This window comes from Pelodiscus sinensis, chromosome 3, assembly GCF_049634645.1.
Source record: "Pelodiscus sinensis isolate JC-2024 chromosome 3, ASM4963464v1, whole genome shotgun sequence".
Lineage (NCBI taxonomy): Eukaryota > Metazoa > Chordata > Testudines > Trionychidae > Pelodiscus > Pelodiscus sinensis.
In genome coordinates this window covers 139892350-139914374 of record NC_134713.1, presented here as the reverse complement: position 1 = coordinate 139914374, position 22025 = coordinate 139892350, and the positions used below count along the sequence as shown (strand labels likewise).

The window sequence follows — 22025 nt, the reverse complement described above, 5'->3', positions numbered from 1 at the left end:
CATTCCAAAAGCAGATTTCCCTTTGGTAAGCAGAGAAATGGGATTTGGGGAAAGGGAATGAAGACAGGCTGAAAGGAACAGAAGGGGCTGGGCAGGCAATGTCTTGGAGAGGCAAAAGGGCAAGACCTGAAAGGGAGCCCTGTGTAGGCTCGAGAGCACATCTCTCTCACCGCCTGAGCTGGGCCCAAAGACACTTCTACCCCCACCTTGTCTCTCTAATGTTTGGGACGAGCACACCTACAAGCACACTGCCTATGGAAAAGGCAGCAAGGGAGGACAAACAGTGACCAGAAAAAGACTAGGATGAGCAGGGGTTGCTAGAGAGAAAGCAGGGCACTGGGAGGGGATGTCAGTCTGAGAAAGGGAAGGAAGGCATAGACAAGGGTCTGCAGCACTGAGGGGCTGAGAGCTGACTGGAAAAGAATACAAGAGGGAGGAAAGAGGCAAGGCCACAGAAGGAGAGGTGGTAAAGCAGGTGCTTCAGAGGATGTTGCAAGAAACCCCCATACTGGGTAATTATGGAGTAATCTGTTCATAAGGGAACCTTCTAACCCCAAGCAGCTGGTAGTGGTTGTGCCCTGAAGCAGCAGGGTTAGTATCTCGTATAAATATTAAATCTAGCTAGTGTAACTATGGTTATTATTCATGCGAGCCTCTGATGTCAAGGAGCAGCTGGAGCTGTGCTGCAGAAGGTGAACGATTTTAATAATGTTTTTATTGAGGGCATTGGAATTGAGTTCAGGTCTTTTCATCCTCATCCATCACACAAATGAGACAAGCTGGACAATACCACGGCACTTAAATAGAAATTCATGAGCCTGCCAGAGGTGAGGCCAGAGGGGGGGAGGGGCTGAACACTTCCCTTCTTAGGCTAGCTCTCATTTAGCCATGTCCACAGGGAGCAGCAGGTTCAACAGGAATCATTACTCCCATTAGAAGAACCTAGATAGATGACAGAGAGGGACCCATTTTTGGCTTACCTTTTCCAAAGAGACTCATTGATTCTGGGTGTCTAACTTTTGAGACACACTCTGGGGGCTGGATCTCCAGGACATGTTAAGAACCTTCTTTCTAAAAATCAGGCCCTTATACAGTAAAGTTAGGCAGTGAAAAACAGACACACTCAATTTACTAGTCACTTTTGAAGATTTAAGTTTTCACCCCTACCAGGCAACCAGGTTCTGGTTCTTGCTATCTTCTCCCTGAATGAAACGAGAGAAGACCTATGATAGTCAGCCTTAGACTCATAGACTTTAAGGCTAGAAGGGATCATCATGATTATCCAGTCTGACCTCCTACATATCACAGGCCACAGAACCTCGCCCATCCAGTCCTGTAGCAGGCCCGTAACCTGTGGCTGAGTTACTAAAGTCCTCAAATCTTGATTTAAAAGCTTCACTTTACAGAGAGCCCATCATTGACTCTAGATTAAACCAGCAAGTGACCCATGCCACACAGTGCTGAGGAAAGCCAAAACCCCCCAGGGTCCTTGGCAATCTGACCTGGGAGAAAATTCCTTCCTGACCCCAAGATAGAGACCCTGAACATGTGGGTGAGACTCATCTGGGAAAGAATTTTCTGTAGCAATTTAGGGCTCTCCCCATCTAGTGGCCCATCTCCAGCCATTAAAAATATCTGGAAAGATTATTAAATAACTGTGGACATGGATGGACCATATGCCATTGTAGGCAACCTCATTGTACTGTCCATTCCATAAATGTATCAAGCTCAGTCTTGAAACAAGTTCAGTTTTTGCTCCCACTCCTTCCCTTGGAAGTCTACTCCAGGACTTCCCTCCTCTACTGGTTAGAAACGTGTGTCTAATTTCAAGGCTAAACTTGCTGCTTAGGTCAGTCAGTTTATATCCATTTGTCCTTATATCCATTTGGCCAGTGCAGGGCTGGTCACATTCTCTACTTCGTATGTTTGTTGCTATGCTTTCATTACATTATCTTTGCATACGCAGACCAAAACTGCAGTGTGTTTATGTGGTTATATATGATGCATTGCAAATTCATATATACTTTGCTGTCCATTTATCCAGCCTCCCAATATCCATGTGAATCCATAAATCCATGGAGTGGGCATTTGAGGGGGTCAGTGGTAGGGAGGAGGTAATATCGTTCCACAAGTGTCACCATCATTCATTAGCAGCAGCATCCAGTTTTGCTTGATCCTTGGAAGGACATGATAAATGGGCATAGAATCCTAGCATGGGAATACCTAGATTTAGAAATTTGGCCTATTCCCACCTAGAATTACAAACTAACAGATTAAGGACTAAAGCCTACTTATTTTACTTACTTAAGTAAGGTTTTCATTGACTTCAATGAGGTCTACTCATAGGGGAAATTTTTCCCTGTGTAATTGGATTCTGCATGAGTGTGAATTTCATCCCAAGGGCATAAAGTGAGCTGGGTTTGAATACTTCCCAGTGCTCTCATTAGTAGTCATTCAAAGTGCTTAGACATCCCATGGCAATATGTACTTTAGAAAAACCCCAAATACAGATTTGATATGGAAAATCTGACCCTAATCTTGAAGTGCTAGAGGCAGCTGATCTGTTCTCTAGTAACTATGGGGCGCTAGAAAACAGCCAAAAATTGCTGCGTGCTGGCTTACAATATATATATTCTTAGGAATGACCTAGTTACATAAATCTCTTAAAGCAGGTAAGTCACCTGAGCGAGCAACAAAGGTGGTTTATTTTTAGCCACCCGTGAGTTAGATCACAGCGCTATTTTTAGCAACATGCTGCAAGCAATTTGAAACTCAACACTGGGAAAACTAAACTTACCATTATTTTTCTCAGGAAAACATAAATGCAGGTTTGTTTTGGTGTCTTCCCCTCCTTCCCCTCCTAATTTTGAAGACTAGTGCATGAAAAATGCATCTAGCATCTGGGGTTCATCTTTTTAAAATCAAATCTGCCTTAAAGTTGGGTGTTCTCCTTCCCTCAGTCTTTCTCCCTCCTCAACAGAACAGAGGCCTGTCTGACTGATGGTAGGACTGTTCTGCAGGTGTCCCAGAAAGTCTCAGCTATGTACCTCTCAGTCTCTCTTAGCTCCTCCAGCTTGGCCATCCTGGTCTCCAGAGCCTGTATGTGGTCTTTGAGGGCCAGGAGCTCTTTGCACCAAAGGCACACATATGCCACCTGTCTATAGGGCAGGTAATCATACATGCTACATCGGGTGCAATAAACAGGATAGCCCCCACTCTGCTGCTGGGCTTCTGCCTGCATTTTCTTTTTACTCCTAGAACTAATTCCTTTCTCAATAGTTTGTGGGCTTTTTCAAAAAATCAGGTGGTTTTGATTTTTGTTTAGTTTAAAGACACGTAAATAATATTAATTGTGTCTGGCCCCCTTCAAACTCCCCCTCCAAACTCCTTGGTGAAACTCCCCAGTTAGCTGCTGCTGTTCACTTGCTCACATCCCTCCTTCTCCTTCTTTGGCATCTGTCCCAAAGCCACTGAATTCAAAGGAGAGACTCATTGGCTTTAATGGGCGTTGGAGCAGGCCCTAGAGCCTTGCAGTGAAATCATAGGATGGAATACGTGACATCAAATTCCTGCCACAACAGGAAGCTGTAATCACAAAACCCGGATTTTTTCCGCAGTGTCCTCCGCATAGGGCTGCTGCAGCACAATGGTGAGAGTGGGGTGGTGTGAGGCAGGCACTGATTTTTCAAAAGCAAGGGGCAGATTTGCATAGTTACTGGCCAAGATTAAATGGCCGTTTTGGGTAAATGTGCTTCTCATACCCGTTTTCCCGCCAGCAGCCTTTTTCTGTTATCTAGGGGAAGGCCTCAGAGTTCGTAATTGAAACGACAACCACATAGCCTGGGGATTTTGATCCAAATTACATAATTAAATGAGGTGCTTGGGGAGTTAATATTACATTTTTGCTGAGATCTGGCTGATTGTTTTACTTGCCTTTGATCATTGCTACAAGTGGAGGGTTGTTCTAATCATCACACACATACAGTATCCATCACCAGTATGTCTATGTGTGTCATCCGCGTATGGCGCAGGCCTGCTTTTGATGAACTGTGAAAAGAAAGATGAACTGTTCTAATGAAAACATTCCCTCCCTGAGTTCCTCTTTAGCCAATAATCAATCGGCTTGGCCCTGTCCCTGCTTGTGGTGAGCTGTCATGATTCCTGCAGATGGGGTTGTTTCATGGAAGACACTGCGCTAGGTCTCTGGCTTGGCTGAGTTTACCTGTCGTGAGGCAGAGGGGGCACCATTAGAACATGGGTACTCTGCCTAGCCCCAGTGCAGATCATACTCATGCATGCCAGCTGGCATTGACCTTCAAAGGCTTGTTCATCAGCTGAACATAGCTGGACGCAGAGATCTCTCTGGCCCTACTCCTGCCCCCGCAGGTGGTTTAAGAGATCAAAGTGCCCTCACAGCCAGCTCGAGCTGTCTAATTGAAACCGCCCACAGGAGAACAAACACCAGAAAATAATTGTTGTGCTCACCTGAAACAGTCTCTGACAGCAATGCTGCTTCCTTTTTAGTTAAGATGGCTGCCACCCTGGGAAATGGTTGCCTGTCCATCTGAGGGGCACTGTCCCCTTACAGGGGTATTCCACCAGCAGACAGAGACTTTCCACTCAAGTCACCTTACTCACTAAGAACGAAAAGGGGAGAGCAGAGAGAAGAGGCATGAATTCTTGCCTAATACCAACAACCTCTGTCCCAAAGAGCTTACAATAAAAACTAAACAAGAGAGAGGAAGGGGAAATGGGGAAACTAAGGCACCAAAAAGTGTAGTGACTTGTGAAAGGTCAGGGCAGAGTCAGAAATAGAACCCAAGTCTGACTCTTAATAGACGGCCCTATCTACCAGAACATTGTTTCTCAATGACTGGTGTATGGACCAGCTCCTGTCCCTGAGATCTCCCTGTTGCAGTTTAGGAAGGCAGCAAGCCAATCCCTGGTATCAAAGAGATTTACAAACATTACACTAGATCACACTGCTTCCCAAAGTCTTGGCCTTGAAATCTTTTTTCAGGCAGATTCTGACTTCTATTTGGCTTAGCATGACAATGTCTCCAGAATATTTGAGGAACTCCTCAGTCTCACAGCATGGATGCCAGGACTCCAATCCCACCACACAGCACATTTGGTGTTGGTTTGCTTGGATCCCAAATGCAATGATCAAACTCCCCTCTCCTTCATCCCGCATAAGATGATGTGTCATCTCCCATAAGATGATGTGTTAACCAGGGAAAATTCAATCCAGTATCCATGGAAACATGCAGGAAAGAAATGCAGAGTTCCCAATCAAACATCTGAGTTTCATCATGGTCCATTTGGGGAGTTTCTTGAAAATAGAGCGGTTGCATGAATAGAGGTAGTAAGACATCTGGGTCTAAGTCAAGCACTGACTTCTTTTACTCTGTTTTGCGTCAGTAAAAAAGAACAAGACCTCCTTCTCCCCTTATATAGGAAATAAGCTAACAAACAGTATCTTGCCAGCTATGGCAAGAAGCTCTTTGCTGACTGAGTTTCTCCATTATCTGGTATGTCCTACCTCTGACATTTACCTGTGTGTTCAGAACTCCAGCCCACAATCTCCTTGACAGAGGGGCCAGATCTTGTGTCCTTTACTCAGGCAGAATTCCTCAGAATATATCTACAGTGCAACAAAACACCTGGACTGGCCCGCGCTTAGCTGACTTGGGCTATCAGGGCTCAGGCTGCAGGGCTGTAACATTGCAGTGTTGTCATTTAGAGATGCTGTGAAGAAGTCTGGGCTTCAGCGCAAGTCCAAATATAGAATCATAGAATCCTAAGGCTGGAAGAGACCTCAGGAGGTCATTGATTCCAGCGCCCTGCCCAAAGCAGGACCAATCCCAACTAAATCATCCCGGCCAGGGCTTTGTCAAGCCGAGACTTAAAAACCTCTAGGGATGGAGATTCCACCACGTCCCAAGGTAACCCATCCCAGTGCTTCACCACCTTCCTAGTGAAATAATTTTTCCTAATATCCAACCTAGACCTTCCCTATTGTAACTTGAGACGATTGCTCCTTGTTCTGCCATCCATCTCTACTGAGAACAGCCTCTCTCCATCCTCTTTGGAACCTCCCTTCAGGAAGTTGAAGGCTGCTATCAAATCCTCCCTCACTCTTCTCTTCTGCAGACTAAATAAGCCCAGATCCCTCAGCCTCTCCTCCTGGGTCATGTGCTCCAGCCCCCTAATCATTTTGGTTACCCTCTGGTGGACCCTCTTCAATGTGTCCACATCCTTTCTATAGTGGGGGACCCAGAACCGGACATAATACTCCAGATGTGGCCACACCACTATCTGAATAAAGGTGATACTCCAGAAGTGGCCTCACAAGAGCCGAATAAAGTGGAATAATCACTTCTCTAAATCTGCTGGAAAGGCTCCTCCTAAAGCACCCCAATATGCCATTAGCTTTCTTGGCTACCACGGCACACTGTTGACTCATATCCAGCTTCTCATCTACTGTAACCCTCAGGTCCTTTTCTGCAGAACTGCTACTTAGCCATTCGGTCCCCAGCCAGTAACAATGCTTGGGATTCTTCCATCCCAAGTGCAGGACTCTACACTTGTCCTTGTTGAACCTCATCAGATTTATTTTGGCCCAATCCTCTAATCTGTCCAGGTTGCTCTGGAACCTATCCCTGCCCTTCAGTGTATCTCTCTCTCCCCCTAGCTTAGTGTCATCTGCAAATTTGCCGAGGGTGCAATCCACCCCCTCATCCAGGTCATTAATAAATATGTTGATCAAAACCAGCTCTGGAACTGATCCTTGGGGCACTCCGCTTGATACTGACCGCCAACCAGACATCGAGCCATTGATCACTACCCTTTGGGCATGACAATCTAGCCATTTTCTACCCACCTTACAGTCCATGTATCCAATCCATACTTCCTTAACTTGCTGGCAAGAATATTGTGGGAGACTGAATCAAAAGCTTTGCTAAAGTCAAGGCATATTACATCCACTGACTTCCCCATGTCCACAGAGCCAGTTACCTCATCATAGAAGGCAATCAGGTTGGTCAGGCACGACTTGCCCTTGGTGAGTCCATGTTAACTATTCCTGATCACTTTCCCCATCTACATCTACACTGCAGTTTTATAGTCCTGCAGCCAAGTCAGCTGACAAGGGCCAGCTATGTTTTATTGCAGTGTAGACATAGTGATTTTAAACGGTGTTTTCCCTATGTGGGGTTGAGGAATTGAATCCAGAGCTCCTGCAAGCATCAGAGAAGGGACACGTTTGGATTATCTTGTGACTCTCCAGGGGAAGGGCAGTGCCCAGACAGAGTGATGTGAGACAAAAAGGCTGTGATGTGAGACAGCAAAATGTTTCCATTTATGGCACATATGGCAGCAGACTTGGAGAGATTACCTGCTTCAGTAATTTGGATTGGGTCTGTAGAACCCAAAGTAAATAAGTAAGTTGTGGTTTTGTAACAGGCATAATACATTATAGTCATAAAGCGCCTTCCAGCTAAAGATGTCTCACAGCATTTTTACAAGCTGTTGGCCAGAGGGTGAAGGGGAACTCAACAACCTCTGCCTGGAGCTCGGAGGCAGCGGCCATTCTGCATGGGTCCATTAAACAGCAGCAACGAAGAGGAGACAGCAGGAATAACTGGACTATTTATGTAATGGTAGCTCCCACAATGCACCAGCTGCTGTCCACAGGCACAGTCCCTGCTTCAGAGTTCTCACAATATCATGCCGCTCAGGTCACTGTCACACAATAACACATAGTCAAGGCAAACAGGTCGTAAATCAACCCACAGCTTGAAATATGTTCACAGAGGTAGCGAATTTTCCACAGAGCCTATGGGCAGAGGAGACAAGAGCCACGCTGGGCCTCTGGGCAGAGGGAGGAGGACTGGGTCTGCACTCCCGGAAGGGGAGGGACCTCCGGCAGAAGGGGCAAGGCAAGGGCACCAAGCATATCTCACCAGCTCTCATTGCTGACCTGAGCATGCTGCAGCATTCCCATGTCAATTTAAAGACCCCAGGCTCCAGGCACAGCCACTACTGCAGTAGTGGTGGTGGGTGCTGGGAACCCTGGGCCCTTTAGAATCACTCAGTCCCAGGGCAATTACCCCCCTTTACCAGCAAGCCTGCCTATGGGAATTCAATACCACTAAAATGTGTAATCCCAGCATTATCTGGTAAAAAATTGTGACTAATGAATGCTTTTGGCAGAAATCAGGATGTGCTTGTGAGCAAAATAGCTGGCTAAATCAATCAGCTAAACTCGTTGCAGAGAGTAATTTCCACTCCACAGAAAAAACATTGGTTTAGAAAGCACTGTCATTGCTGCCCAATGTACAAACTGGATCTGTGCCTTTCGGTATTTATAAAGTCTCTGGCCACAGTGGTATCTGGGCACTAAATCAATGTAAGGTGCAGATTGCATAGTCAGACGGAGAGCCTTATTTCATCTGTGCATGTAAGCAGATCCCTCCATGCTAGAGATCCCGTGTATTTCACTAGTCACTGGCAGTGTGGCTGTAGCCATGTCGGTCACATGATATGAGAGAGAATGTAGGTGAGGTTACAGGGGTGGATATAGGGCAGGGTGAACGGGGCGGTCGCCCCGGGCCCCGCGCTTAAAAAAGCCCCGCACATGCGCCGTGGCGCCACTGCGCATGCGCATGGCGTCACGGTGCATATGCCGTGGCAAAGGGGGAGGCCCCGCGGAGTTACGCTGCCCGGGGCCCCGCAAAACAGTCATCTGCCCCTGTGAGGTTACTTTCTTGGACCATCATCTGCTGGTGAAAGAGACACTTTTTTGAGTGCCACAGACCTGAAGAAAAGCTCTGTAGTGCTCAAAACCTTCTCTCTTTCACCAGCAGAACCCAATCCAATAAAAGACCACCTTCTCTCGCTCTTCTAGATCAGTAGCTCAGAGCTAGCGCTGGCTAGCACAAAACAGGGACTTCCACATGCAGCATGGAGTGGGCAAGTGGGGCTGAGTAAAGCTCTGGCTAGTGTGTTCTACACAGTTGTACACATGTGTGAGTGTGCATGGAACCCTGAATGCGGCACATGCTTGAGGGTCTCATCTTCTGAGGCCTGGCACAAGCAGATAAAAAGCAAAATATCACTTTGAGACAGTTGCTCATTGAAGCTTTCTCCTTGGTCAACCTCTTGTGAACAAACCTCTTGCGAACAGGGATCAGCCGGTCATGCTATGGGCATATATACTTCGAAATGTTAAATCCTAGGCCAGCCTCAAAGGCCTTGTGCTCGCTGTCTGCACATGGGCGGTGGGCCTTTGACCTCATCCCATGCCAATGTTCATGTGCTCTGATGGTCTCCAAACCAGCTGCATCATACATGGCCTCAACCACTAGAAGCTAAGCCTTGTGCTTCTCCAAGTCTTCACGGCTGCTTCAGCACGGCCTTGCCTTGTACTTTGACTTGTGGAGAAGTGTTCTGCTAGGCAAATGCCTCTTTGCAGAAGGCTGTCTGATTAACGATGGAAAAACTTGAGTTTTTCCTGTTACAGACTAACTCGGCTACCCCTCTGAAGCAAATTTAAGATGGACAGGATTACACAGAAGAATGGGCTAATGATGGAGTCCTGCAGATAAAGCTGAGCAAAGATCCACAGGTGCTGGAGCTAGTGGTGCAGGGGGTGCTGCAGTACCCCCAGCTTGAATGGTTTCCATTATATGGCAAAAGATCTATCTGGTTTCAAGATTAAACTAGATGGGTTTATGAAGGGGATGGTTTGATGAGATAACATGATCTTGGTAGCTAATTGACCATTCATTATCAGTGGGAAATAGGTCAATGGAGGGATGATAGGAGTTACTATAGAGAACTTTCTGGGTGTCTGGCTGATGAGTCTTGCCCACATGCTCAGGGTTTAGCTGATCGCCATGTTTGGGGTCGGGAAGGAATTTTCCTCCAGGTTAGATTGGCAGAGGCCCTGGAGGTTTTTCGCCTTCCTCTGTAGCGTGGGGTACAGATCACAGCTGGAGGATTCTCTGCATCTTCGGGTCTTCAAAGTATTTGAAGGCTTCAATATCTGAGATATAGGTGAGAGGATTATTCTAGGAGGGGTGGGTGAGATTTTGTGGCCTGCACTGTGCAGGGGGTCAGACTAGATTATCATAATGGTCCCTTCTGACCTTAAAGTCTATGAGTCTATGAGTCTATATACAGATTTTCCCATTTGGTTTAACAACTCTCAACATCCCCACACTAAAAATTGCTCCAGAGATCTCCTGTGCCATGTGTTAGACTCTTGCACGCCCACAGACTTGACATTCATGCAGACATGCACTCCCCATTTTTTTAAACCAGCCTAATGCATGCATGGCAGCATGCCCCTGGCATTTTCTCTTTATTTGGTCTTTCACTTTACAATGCTGGGACTTGCTTCCTTTTGAAACTGAAGAATGAGGAATTGATCTGCGAGTGTGCACGCACATGCTTATTTTCCCCCCTTAACTGGGTTACATAAAGAAACCCACCGAACCCAACCTGTTCCATCTGCAGTTTATGTTTTTGGGAGGTCAGACGGACTTTTGCTGCTAAGGTTTATTCGGAGCATCCTGGTCAATGGGTCGTCCCCACCTGCAATGTCTGAAACAAAGGCCTGGCTTTTGTGGTGAGGAAAATAGACACCACTCCAGTAGGTTGCTATAATGCCTGACCCTGGCTGGGGATCTGCCCCTTAGCATTTATTTATTTTGATTTGTGCCCTACAAGGAGTGTCTATCTCTTGCCCTAGGTTCTCCTAACTATGTCTGAAATAACTAATTACGTAGTAGACAACTCCACTAAATCACTTCATCCATTAGAAAACCATTCCCAGCAACGAACAATGGTCTGGCACCACAATCTCCCATCATAGTCTTCCTGTTCCCTCACAACTAAGAAAACAATTGGAAGTCAATGAACTCAAGCTATCACAAACCACGGAGAGGGAAGGAGTAATGTCCAAAGTTGAAGGGCCTTCCAGAGATTGCCCTCCCACCTGCCTCCTCACTTTTCTATCAGTGAGGCTCCGCTCAGGTGTGTCTGCCCCAGAACTGCAGCAGGATGAATTGGAGAGTGAGGCAGTTGCTCAGTTAAATAGTTCCCAGGCCATTTGAAGATTTCATAGGTCAAAATCAACACCTTATTAATTCTATCTGGAACCTAAAGGGCTGCCAGAGCAAATACCATTAGTGTCATGGGCTCCCAGCCAGGTAGATCCCCTAACAAATGTGCTGCTGAATTCTACATCCTGCCAGCACATTGCAACAGTCAAGTCCAGGGGGTGGACATGGGTGGACAGGGGGTGATTGATTTGGAATGGACATTGGTGTCCTATTGTGGTGTGTCTGTGGAGGGGTGCACAATGTTCAGTTGTATGCCCCAGAAAATAATCAGTCTAGTGTGGGCTTCAGTGGTTCATTGCTTTGGTGGGGAAGTTTCTAGCTTGCAGACTGTTTCAGGGGTGGAAGATGTTTGTTTCAGGGGTGGAAGATGTTTGTTAAGTGGACCAAGCCAGAGTAACTCTCTTCTACAGAGTATGGGGGAACAGTCCATGTGCTGACCTCTGTCAGCTTTCTGAGCGGAGGAAATATCATCTTCAGGATTTTACATTCCTGAGCCTGAAACTCTTCAAAACCACGCATACACCAGGCCAAATTTCCAGCTGGTGTCAACTGACGTTGCTCCATTGAGTTCAGTGGAACTACACCTCAAAGTAGCAATGCCGCTTTACACTGAATGAGGATCTCGTTCTAATAATGTTTCAGGAGGTATCGATGAGAACCAAGGCCATATATCAGCTTCTCTCTCTGAAAATGCAATTGCCTATTCAATTGCTTTTCCTGAGGTGTCTTTTAATAAACAAATACATTCTGCAATGGACCTAAGCACCGTATGACATCCAGTCTCTAAACCTGCTCAGAATACAAGTTTGATTGCGGATTAGTCTTTTGCAAAGCATCTCCCTGAAAATCCTTCTCTTCTACCAAGGGTCAGACAGAATCAGCAAGCAATGGATAGCTTTGCCTGGACTGTAACATTTCTTTCCCAGTTTGGGAAATGATATTATAACAGAGGGTGGTTGACAAGTGAGGGATGAAATTCTCTCTCATCATTTTACATCAATAAAAAGAATGTATCCAGTGAAGAGATGCTCAAAAAGGAGAAAAAAAAGAGTGGTATAGATATGTAAGCTACTACTATATCTTGGGGGAAGGGGTGAGAAGTACATGTGCTGTTCTTACCAGTCTCTTGTAACTTGAATAATCCAATTCACTATTTTTTTCTCTTTTTTCCCTTTTCTCTCCTCCTACTGCCATCTTCCCTTATTTATACTTGGATCTGGACTTCTAATACTCCAGTCATCTGAAGAAGTGGGCTGTGCCCACAAAAGCTCGTGATCCCATCTACATGTTTTGTTAGTCTTTAAGGTGCTGCAAGACTCTTCATTATTTTTAAAGATTTTTTTAAGACAGTGTCAATCTCATGGGTATCAGGAGAAACATGAAGGTGCAGTGGAAAATCTTGAAAAAAGACATCATTTGGAATAGGAAGGGGAGAATCTGATTGGCATCCTGTATTTTGAGCCTGCACTTTATCCTGAAGGGTTTCAAAGTGCTTTCCAAATTTGAAAAAGCATTATGCAAATTATGCAAAGGAACAACATCAGCCCCTTCTGTAATGCAGCCACCTCTGATGGGAAACAAGGCAGCAATTTAAACAGCATGAAACAGTAAGTCTTTATAAACTGCAATGTCAAAAAATGAAGACTACACTTGTATCTAACTGGGGGAATTTTAAGTCAGCAGAATGGAATTAAATGAACTGTAATTTGACCAAAACATTATGATAAACTCCCCAGCACATGCCAAAAGCAATGTAGGCTCTTTAATGAGGACAAATGCAAGTTCTTGGTGTCCTTAGCAGTATTAGCACCACCTTTAAAAAGGCTGAACATGTTTCATTCTATAGCAGTGGTTCTCCAACTTTTGACCTGTGGACCACCTGGATCAATGCATGGTCCACCAGTTGCTAATGGAAACTCACCATTAATTACATTATTACACCCGAGCCATTTTGCTAGTGCTGTAGGTAGGGAGACTGGTTTACTTTAAATTATTAAACAGATTAAGCGTTTTAACTGTTGCATATTAGTTTATCAAACTTCTTTTAAAATCAGTATTTCTCCAAGTGCAGTCCGTGAACCACTAGTGGTTGGTGGCCGTCTCCCAGGGGGTCTGCGTCTTGAGTTCAGCCTCCCACGTCCCTTATGCAAAGGGGAGCCCGCACAGCCCCAAGGCTGGAGCACCAGCTCCGTCTTGTGGCTGGGAGGGCGCGCAAGGGGATGGAGGTGAAGAAAGCCCCAACCTTCCCCACCAGACCCAGCTCCTCACTTGAATCCACCCCCAAGACCCGCTCCGGCTCCCCACCCACCGCCACTGCATGGCACAGGGATCCCATGCAGAGTTGGAACCCACCCCACCCAAGTGGGATTGAAGCCTGCACGCACCGCTGCTGCTTCAGCTGCCCCGGACTTGCTGGCATATGGTGGGAACCACCCCGACCAGTCGCCATGGCACGAGACAGGCAGGGGGGATTTGGGACGTCAGGGACTGGGGGGTGAGGAGGGCGCCAAGTCTGAGGAAACACTCGGGTGGGGGGGACAATGGTGGAGCCAGGTTGAAGGGGCAATGAGGCAGTGGGGGAGCTGAGGGAGGAGGAAACAATTGGGTGGGGGCCAGTGGCAAGAGAAGTGGGGGCTGGGGTGAGGAGGCAATCGGGGAATTGGGCATGATGGGGTCAGGCTGAGAGATTGTAGGACCTGGGGGCACATGGTAAAGTGTGACCCCTACCTACAGGCAAGGCTGTGCAAGAAGCAGACCTCGGGGACTGCCCACAGCTTTACCCATGCCAGGGAGTGGGGCACAGACAGATGGACAGAGTGCAAGCCCTGGACCAATACAGGGGCAGCGAGGCCTGGCCTGCTCACAGGGAGGACAAGGATGCCCAGGTCAGTCCGTTCCTCTGAAGTCACCCCCTGCTCTAACAAATTAGACCCTCCCCTCAAGTTGGGGACACAGTATTGACCATCCTGATGTATGTTCCCTCCATCAGGGAACTGAGGTCAGCATCAACCAACAGCTCTTCCTGAATCCCACTGAATGACTGTGCAGTGCTGCTTCTACTCAGCTCCACCCCAGAGGTGGCTGCATCTCAGCACTGAGCAGAGGATCCCTGCCTGAACAACTCCCCTACCCCACCCCAGGGCCTGCTGCTTCTCTGCACCAAGTGAGAGATCCCTGTATAACCAGCCTTAGTGTCAGTGCTGCACAGTCCCTGGCTGTCTCGTAGCCTGTGAAGCATCTCTGAGAGTCCTGCTGTGGGAGGATGCTGGAAGCCAAGATCTCTGGCAGGGTTAATGAACTGGACAGTCATGGAAGTGGGAAGCCCAGGAGCTACTCATTGGCCAGGAGGGAACTGAGCTCCCACCCTGCTGGGGGAATGGCAGTGCAGTGACATGCAGTCCAGAGGCTTTTCCCACTGCAACGGGGTGCATAGTTGGATAAGTGTCCCCCTCATGCCTAGGCCCCCATATCTCAATCCCCCTCACTCACTCCCCTCCCCCTGCCAAGACCTCACACCCCCAGCTTGCTCCTACACCCTCCCTGACTCCTGCCCCCTCCCTCCTGGCCAGCACCCTACCCCCAGCCTGCTCTTGCACCCTCCCGCCCTGGCCAGGCACCCTACCCCAAACGCCCTCCTTTAGCCTCCATTGCTCCTGCACCTCCCCCTGTCCAGATACCTACCCTCACCCTCCTCCTGCATACACTGTTGCTCCTGCACCCTCCCTCCTGGCCACAGACTGCACCCTCCCTTGCTCTTACTCCGTCCCCCCGGCCAGACACCCTACTCCCAGCCTGCTTCTGCACCCTATCTCCCACCCTGACCTTGCAACCTCACCCCCCTGAAACCCACCTCCCGCCCAGATCCTGCACCCCCATCCCTATCCCACCTGCTGGCAGCCCTGTCCCGTATACTGAACCCTTCATTTTTGTCTCCACCCTGGAGTCTAAGGGGGTCCACAAAATCTGGCCACGGGAAGCCTTGAACCACCTCAGTCTTCTCTGTCCCTTTCCCTCGCACTGTGGGGCTGGAGCACAGAGGAGTGAGATGTTTCAGTTGGAGGCCACATCAGTGAGGGCTGGGGTTTTTTGGAGTTATTTTGCCTCTCAGTTGTGTGGATCCCCAACTGATTTTTCTGGGGATCAATGGCCCCTGAACCAAAAAGGGTTCCCCATACCTGCCATAAATAAAGAAAACATTGAAACCTTTTGTGTTGGAAATAAATTAATATTTTGCTTTATTTAAATAAATATTTCTTGGCTCAAATATATTGGTTTTCATTGAAACACCTGCTTTTTACTAGCTCCATTAATCACGGAGAAAGTAATTCAGTAATTTATTTAAAGGTCACACCATCAGTAAACCATGATTAGCACCCAGGATCCAGCTGGCAGCCAGTCTTTTGTTGTAACCAGTAGAAAAGAATACCCACCCTCTTTTATTTTTCCTCTTCCAGTATGTGATAGCATATGCCCAGCCCTGTGGCATGTTACACTGCCTCAGTGACGAGGTGGCATGTGGTAATGATTTGGAAAAAGAATGGGCTTTTAAATCATAGTATTTGCTTCCCTGTTTAGGAAAGTGAAGGGCAAACAATAGATTAGACCAGGTATGCTTCATGAAGATTTTGGAAACTTTCCCATGCATATCTCAATGGCAAGCGGTAATCCTTGCCCCTCCCACACTGGCATGCCCCTCATCCACTGCTTTGCTGATGCAACTGCTCTGACCTACCCGCTTCCCCACTCTTCCTCCCATTATGGGCCCCACCCAGAATTTCCATTGCCCATCTGCCCTGGCCCATGAAATACCCTCCTACTCCACTCCTAGGCTTCTTCTGAGTAGAGAGTGACAATTGCACTACTCCAGTGGAGCTGTCTATACCTCATTCACTGCAAATACATTCTTAATAGTGCTTGAGTTGGGCCACATGCCCATACCTCCTGATCCTTTGCATCACAGCAAGGGTATGTCTACACTACAGCGCTAATTCGAACTAACTTAGTTCGAATTAGTTAATTCGAACTAAGCTAATTCGAACTAACGCATCTAGAACTAAAAACTAGTCCGAATTAGCGTTTTGCTAATTTGAACTAGCACATCCACACTGATTGGACGCAGGGGCGCATTTAAGGGCGGCTGAAACCGGTTCTGGCAGGGCATCAGGTCAGTAGTTGCTTTGTGTGGCTGCTGTCTGAGGCTATCTGAGGCTCGTGCTTAAAGGGACCCCCCTGGACAGCCGGTTCTCAGTTTTTCCGCATGCTTGCCTATCTTGCCGAGGGACAGCAAAGCTTTTTTCTCTGCGCCCGTCTGTGTCGGTGCTTCCCTTCGGGGACGCCGCCGCAGGTGGCAACATGGAGCCAGAGCTCGCCCTGCACTTTCTGGTGCAGTTTATGGACTTGCTGCTGCAAGCCTGCCAGCAACGGCTGGAGGCTACCTGGGTCCACCTGGTGCACGTCAGCACCCTGCCTCTCCACCTGGCCACCCTGGGGGCCATGGAGCAGCTGCGTCTGGACACCAGCAGCGACTGGTGGGACCGCATTGTCCTGGAGCGCTGGGGAGACCAACAGTGGATCCAGAACTTCAGGATGAAGAGGGACACCTTCCTGGAGCTCTGCGAGTGGCTCGCCCCTGCTCTGCGCAGAAGGGACACTCACATGAGGCCCGCCATCCCCCTCCAGAAGCGGGTGGCCATCGCCCTCTGGAAGCTCTCCATGCCGGACAGCTACCGATCCGTCGGGAACCAGTTCGGCGTGGGGAGATCCACCATTGGAGCGGTGCTCATGCAGGTACGGCACTCGCCGGCCACTGGGCCGGGAGTGAGGGGGGCTGCAAGGAGGGGATGGGCCGCCCCAGGGAAAATGGGGGGTCGGGGAGGGAAGGAGGCAAAAGTGCCCCGCACCGGAGGGGCTGGTCTCTCCCGGCCGTATTACATGCCGCCCGGGGGGGTTGCTCCCGGGAGTGGGGCGTGGGGCACTGCCAGGGCACGAGCACTCCCAGCCACCCGGGCACCCCACTGATGCGCGCTTTGCTGTGTCTCTCCGCAGGTGGTCAAGGCCATCAACCGCAGGGTGGTTCGCCTCGCTGACCCGGACGCCATCATCCGGGGGTTCGGCGCCCTCAGCTTTCCCAACTGCGGGGGGGCCATCGACGGGACACACATCCCCATCCGTTCCCCAGAACACCAGGCCTCCCAGTACGTGAACCGCAAGGGGTACTTCTCCGTCCTCCTGCAGGCCGTGTGTGACCACCGGGGACAGTTCACGGACATTAATGTGAGCTGGTCCGGCAAAGCACACAACGCCAGGGTGTACCGGAACTCCTCCGTGTGCCAGCGGCTGCAGGCCGGGACCTTCTTCCCCGACCGCCACATCAGGGTCGGGGATGTGGACATGCCCGTCTGCCTGGTGGGGGATGCGGCCTACCCCCTACAGCCCTGGCTCATGAAGCCCTACATGGGGCACCTCAACCCCTCCCGCCAGGCCTTCAATGCGAGGCTGACCAGGGCCCGCATCGTGATTGAGGGGGCCTTTGGGTGACTGAAAGCCCAATTTAGGTGCCTCCTCACCCGCCTCGACCTCGCCGAACACAACATCCCTCCTGTGGTGGCAGCATGTTCTGTGCTGCACAATTTGTGTGGGAGGAAGGGGGAGGCTTTCCTGCCAGCCTGGATGGCTGAGGCTGACCGCATGGCTGGACACTACGCTCAGCCCCGCACCGCCGCCGTCCGGGAAGCTCAGTGGGGGGCCGTCCGGATCTGGGAAGCCCTGCGGGAAAGCTTCCAGGTGGAGGAGGAAGACTGAACTCTCCCTGCATGCCCCACTGGGGCCTTCTTCCACCCTCCCCCCCTTCCCCTATCCCCTCCCTAACCTCCCTTCCTAATGTCAAATAAAGACACCTGTTTTGGCAAAAAACCCCTCTCTTTATTTTACATAACTGGGGTGGGGGAGGGAGGAGTGAGGGTGGGAGAGGAGAGGGGGAAACCTGGGAGGAGGGAGCTGGAAGGGGGTGTAAGGGGAGGAAGGGAAGGGAAAGCTCAGGCTTGGGGGTCCGGCTGGCTCTCCCGTCTTGCAACACTGAGGGTGCGGGGACTTCGGGGGGGAGCGGGTGTGGAGGGTGGGGCAGGAAGGATGGGGGGTGCAGAGGAAGCGGGAGAGGGAGCAGGGGCAACAGGGGTGGGAGGAGGAGCGAGAGCTGCGGCAGCCGCAGGAGCCGGAGCAGGAGGAGGCAGGAACCGGTCGACCAGGGTCTGGAGGTGGCCTCTGAGGGCACGGCCCTGCTCCTCCAGCGCATCCACACTCCGCTGGCGCAGCCGAAGGTCCTCCCGGACCCAGTGCTCCTGGTTGCGGAGCAGCTGCTCCATGAACCGGAGGTGCTGCCGCTGGTAGTCCTCCTGGTTTCTGGCACGCTGGCTGGCCCGGGCGCGGGTGGCTGTTGCAGGCGGGGTGGTGCGCCCTGCAGTCCCAGGTGCTGCGGCTGTGGTGAAACAAGAGCAGCGGTCAGTTCTCCCTGGGGACAAAGTGGGTGAAACCCAGCCCCCCTCTGCAAGGCCAAGGCCCCTGCATGACACCCAGCTGCTGCTCCATGGTGGGCAAGGCCCAGGCGCACGGTCCCTGGGCTCCCTCTCCGCCCCACCCCCCCGTACACATAAGGGGAGCATGATGGTACTCACAGGTGGAGGCCTACCCGGCCTTGGACGACACAGGAGATGTGCTCTGTGGGGTTCCTTGGGGGTCCTGGGTCCTGGGCAGGCTCCTGGCAGGCTCCTGGCTCACGGCGTCCTCCGGCTCCTCCTCCTCGGTGTCCAGGACCGGTCCCTCTGCCCCAGGGTCAATGACCACCCGGGGGGCATGGACGGCGTGAGCCCCCAGGATGCGGTCCAGGGCCTGAAAGTGGGGACGGGCCTCCGGGTTGGCCCCTGGCAGGCAGGCCCGGGAGTAGGACGGCTGCAGGTCCTTTATTTTGCAGCGGACCTGCTCCCGGGTCCGCTGGTGGCCTCTGGAGGCCAGGCTGGCAGCCATGTGGCCGTAGACAGCCGCGTTCCTGTGGCTAGTGCGGAGATTGTGGACATTGGAGGCTTCCCCCTAAACCTTGATGAGGTTCACGATCTCTGCACTAGACCAAGCGGGTGCCCGCCTCTTGCAGCCCCGGGCAGGCTCCTGGGAGCCGCCAGGCTCGTCCCGGGAAGAGGGGGAGGGCTGGGTGGCATCGGGTGGCTGGCTCATGGCGTGGCAGGTGCAGGGTCTGCTGGCTGGGTGCTGGCAGCCTTGCAACTGGCACAAACTGTGTAGCCAGCCCATGGCCCTTTAAGGGCTCTGGGGCCGGGAGGGGGGCAGACAAGTTTCCCTGGTGTTGGCCAGAGTGGCCACCAGGGCAAGCTGGGAAGGGTTAGCCTCCCACTAGTTCGAATTAAGTGGCTACACAGCCCTTAATTCGAACTAGCTAATTCGAACTAGGCGTTAGTCCTCGTAAAATGAGGTTTACCTAGTTCGAATTAAGCACTCCGCTAGTTCGAATTAAGTTCGAACTAGCGGAGCGCTAGTGTAGCGCCTTTCAAAGTTAATTCGAACTAACGTCTGTTAGTTCGAATTAACTTTGTAGTGTAGACATACCCCAAGAGATTAACTCCCCATCCCTCTGTAACTTTAAGCTGTAGCCATAGCTCTATAGGCAGTCCACTGGTAGAGGGGCTGCTTTGGGGGAGTGATCTGCCTAACTAAGTTGCCTTCCTGGCCAACACAACCTCTTTTTGGAGCTGTCTTGATCCCCATAGGTTCCTAAGCGCAGGGGTGAATGTGCATGGTTGTGCCACCCCCTTCTGCCTAATGGCTGACTTTCCACAGGCAAGCACAGGTTCTAGGCATAGGTGTATAGGACAATGCAGAAGAAGTCTATGTCAAATGCGGCTGAATGTCATCCATCATAATTCTCATTCTAAAACAAATGTCTAGCAAATATATTTAAAACAATATTCATTTGTTCACCTGCTCACAACTGATAGAGAAATTATCAATATTGACATCTAACACGGAGGTTGCATGAGAAGTATTATTGGTACTGCAATGACACTTAGTGGACCCCAACAGAGATCATGACCCCATTGTGCTAGGCACTGTAAAAACCAGAGTGAAAGAGAGTTCCTACTTTGAAGGGCTTACTGTCTAAATAGACAAGACAGAAAAACTGAAAGATTATTGCTCTCCTTTTGCAGATATAGAATGGAGTCCCAGAGATTAAATGGCCTACTCACAGCAAGTGAACTTCCATCTCCTGAGATGCATTCCAGTGCCTTACCAACCAGATGTCGTCTTTGTATTATGGTCACAGATCTATCAGATGCTGGGTTCCCAAGATCACCAAACTTATTGCACTTATAACCAAAACCACATATGAAATCAGAACTCCATTGCATCATGCAACACAGCACCTTCCAATGAGAATTCTGCCTGCCCATTTTCTTCTCTAAATTCAGGTAGCTTTACCATCTAGAATTGAATGGGTCCAGAAACAGCTGTTTCAGAGGCATCCAGGGACTATATCTTGTGGCAACCTGTATCTTTCTGCTCCTCCTTTTTACAGCTCTCTAATGGATTTTGTACCAAGTGTGCTTTGTGAAGGATCATCTGAAAACTCATAATTTGCTGACCAATATTGTTCTAGTAAAATGTGTAGCACCATTGTATGTAAAGTGATAAGATTCTACTGTATCACATACTGAAACATGTTCCAAGTTTAGAGAAACAAGAACACACCAGTTTCTCAAAGAGAAAAGACAAACTAATGTGTCAACCAGGTATCAACAAAATCAAATGGGATTACCACCTGGCTAAGTGGCCATGCCACTGCAGGAAAAAGGGTGTGAGAGAGAAATCCATAGTTTGGCAAAGAAACTGCTGAGGTTCCCATCCCAACAGTCTTTCTGTCTACTGAACTACAGCTGGAGATGATTTTCAAAGAAATGAAAACTATAAAAACAGGGGAAGATATGCTCCAAACGAATCCTCCCATTCTCTCTGCCCATAGCATCAACACCCAAAGGACAAGTAAATTAACATGGAACTGGGGAGAGGCCCTGGTTGAAAAGAGTCTAGCCAATAAGACTGCTGAAACATTAGGTGAAAAAAACCTTTGCTTTGAATTCATTTAGCCTGTTAAGTTAGATATTTATTGCATTTTACCTTTTATTTTCTTGTAACCAATTCTGACTCTTATGCCTCACTACAAGTAACTACAAGTATGGCTACACAGCAAAGTTACTTTGGGATACCAGAGGTATCCTGAAATAGCTACCCCGGGTCTTTTGAATGCATCTGCTATTTTGAAATATAGAGGACGTGCTATTTCGTCATCCCTGTAAATGTCATTCTATGAGGAGTGTGACGGAGCGGGCTGCCTCCTCCCCACGGACGTCAGCCCGCCCCGCACTGAACCTGCGGTCGCCCTGACGCTCCTGGGGACTACCCGGAGAGCGGAGGTAAATTGCCGTGCCTGTTCTGCCGCCGTGGCCCAGCTGACAAGCGGCACGCAGGAAACATGGCTGGCGGAGGAGCGGGGACTGGAGAAGGGGGCGGAGCCAGCTTGCACAGCGCCTGACATCATCGGGGCCAGACGCCGGCATGGGCTGTTTGAAAGGCCCAGTGGGGTTGGGGACAGGGGAAGAAGGAGAGCGGAGCGGAGCGGAGCGGAGGGAGAAAGAAAAGGGCGAGGAACCAGAAGCGGGGTGGAGGGAAATACGAAAAGCAGCAGGGGGGGGGGGGTGAAGGCAGCACGGGAAGGTGGAGACCGCAGAGATACTAGCTAGGGGGTAGGAAGTAGCCCAGGGCGGGCAAGTCCCGGCGAGCTGGTGAGTTTCGGGCAGGCGCCCCACCAGCAGGACAGGTCTCCGTGCACCTGTCCTC

The 22025-nt window shown here is 49.8% G+C and overlaps 1 long non-coding RNA gene across 1 annotated transcript in view; it reads left to right on the top strand.

Moving 5' to 3' along the window:
* The window catches only part of LOC142827997 (uncharacterized), a 222580-nt gene extending 200827 nt beyond the window's left edge, over positions 1–21753 (top strand). Inside the window, exon 7 of the long non-coding RNA XR_012902861.1 lies at positions 20339–21753. This is a non-coding gene — a long non-coding RNA (uncharacterized LOC142827997). The remainder of the gene's footprint in view (positions 1–20338) is intronic.
* Positions 21754–22025: the final 272 nt, after the last annotated feature.